Here is a 2,087-nt window from a genome sequence, read left to right as displayed (position 1 = left end):
GTTTAGGGGCTAATCAAGTATTCATCCTACATTTAATTATCATGTTTCCTTAGAAATTGATCTATGACAGTTTCTCAGTCTTCTCTGGTTTTGCCTCTTGACTTTTATAGTTTTGAGTTGTACTGGTCAGTGACCCTGTAGAATTACTCTCAATTTGTGTTACTTGGATGATTTTCTCATTATTACAATAGAATGATGTTTTTCTTGTGGTGGAGAGAAGACCAATTTACAGAGGTAAATTGCTCTTAACATCATATGTATCAAGAAGTACATGATATCCACATGCCATCACTAGAGATATTAACCTTCACCCCGTGGTTAAAGAAACATTGTTTGTGCATATATATATATATATATATATAAATATGTAACTTGTTTCCACATTTCCCCCATTGTTATAAAGCTTCATGAAAATTATGTGATTAGAAAGGTCGTGTAGTTGTTCTGAGTGCTGATTTTGGGCTTCATCTTTTATATGGTGCTGCTCCTACACTGCAGGCCATGCTGACAGGGAGTCTTAGAGACTGAACCAGCAAACTTCATCTCCGAGCTGAATTGACTGTGTTCCCATGGTTCGGCATGGACATTGGTGGAACACTGGTTAAGTTGGTCTACTTTGAACCAAAGGATATTAGAGCCAAAGAGGAACAAGAGGAGGTAGAGAACCTAAAGACCATCCAGAATTACCTGACTTCTAACACTGCTTATGGGAAAACCGGGATCGGGGACGTCCACTTGGAACTGAAAACCTTGACCAAGTATAGGCACAAAGGGAACCTCCACTTCATCCGCTTCCGCAGCTGTGTCATGCACAGGTTCATTTAGATGGGCAGCGAGAAAAACTTTTCCAGCCTTCACACCACCCTCTGTGCCATGGGAGGTGGGGCTTTCAAGTTTGAAGAGGACTTCAGAATGATTGCTGACCTGCAGCTGCGTAAACTGGATGAACTGGACTGTCTGATTCAGGGCCTGCTTTACGTCGACTCTGTCGGCTTCAATGGCAAGCTAGAATGTTACTATTTTGAAAATCCCACAAATCCTGAATTGTGTCAAAAAAATCCGTACTGCCTTGATAATCCATACCCTATGTTGCTGGTTAACATGGGCTCAGGTGTCAGCATTCTAACAGTGTACTCCAAGGACAACTATAAAAGAGTTACAGGGACCAGTCTTGGAGGTGGAACATTCCTAGGCCTATGTTGCTTGATGACTGGTTGTGAGACCTTTGAAGAAGCTCTGGAAATGGCAGCTAAAGACGACAACACCAATGTTGATAAGCTGGTGAAGGACATTTACAGAGGAGACTATGAACGATTTGGCCTTCAAGGATCTGCTGTAGCATCAAGCTTTGGCAACATGATGAGTAAAGAAAAGCGAGATTCCATCAGCAAGGAAAACCTTGCCTGGGCCACATTGGTCACCATCACCAACAACATTGGCTCCATTGCTCAGATGTGTGCATTGAATGAGAATATAGATAGAATCGTGTTTTTTTGGAATTTTCTCCGAATCAATATGGTCTCCATGAAGCTCCTAGCATATGCCATGGATTTTTGGTCCAAAGGACAGATAAAAGCTCTGTTTTGGGAACATGAGGGTTATTTTGGAGCTGTTGGGGCACTGTTGGAACTGTTCAAAATGACTGATGACCAGTAGAGATGAGCAGTCATGAGAATAGCCCCCCGAGGGAACAGGGAACTGAAAACTGCTGTGGAGAAGGTGAAAGGCACTGTGGGAAGGAAGCTGAGCCACTATGGCAGAAGCACCTGCTAGAATTGTAAATAATTTAAAATCCTTCTAGCTGATCTTTTACTTAGGTTTGGAGCTAATGATTCAAAATGGGGAATAGAAGAGTTTTTTCTGAATACCATGTTTTTGTTAAAAAAAATTGTGCAGCGTGGCCAAACCTACCAATTTTTTGCGTTAACTTTGAAAAGTTGTATAATGTTTAAGAAGGACCTGATATGTAAGCGCTGTTCACTTTTCTTCTGGGGTTTACTGATCAGTGTGGTAATATTAACTTCATTTAGGAATTACTCTAGGAGATTTTACCTTTACTTATATTTGTCATGACGTTTCATGATTTG

At 41.0% G+C, this 2,087-nt stretch overlaps 1 pseudogene; it reads left to right on the top strand.

Annotated features, from left to right (window-relative positions):
• The first annotated feature begins 567 nt into the window (after nucleotides 1–567).
• Nucleotides 568–1,662, top strand: LOC100956807 (annotated as a pseudogene).
• The last annotated feature ends 425 nt before the right edge of the window (nucleotides 1,663–2,087 follow it).

This window comes from Otolemur garnettii, unplaced genomic scaffold (genome assembly GCF_000181295.1).
Source record: "Otolemur garnettii isolate 467f Iridium unplaced genomic scaffold, OtoGar3 scaffold00038, whole genome shotgun sequence".
Classification (NCBI taxonomy): domain Eukaryota; kingdom Metazoa; phylum Chordata; class Mammalia; order Primates; family Galagidae; genus Otolemur; species Otolemur garnettii.
Note: the sequence above shows the minus strand (reverse complement) of the source record. Positions and strands in the feature narration are given on the sequence as shown.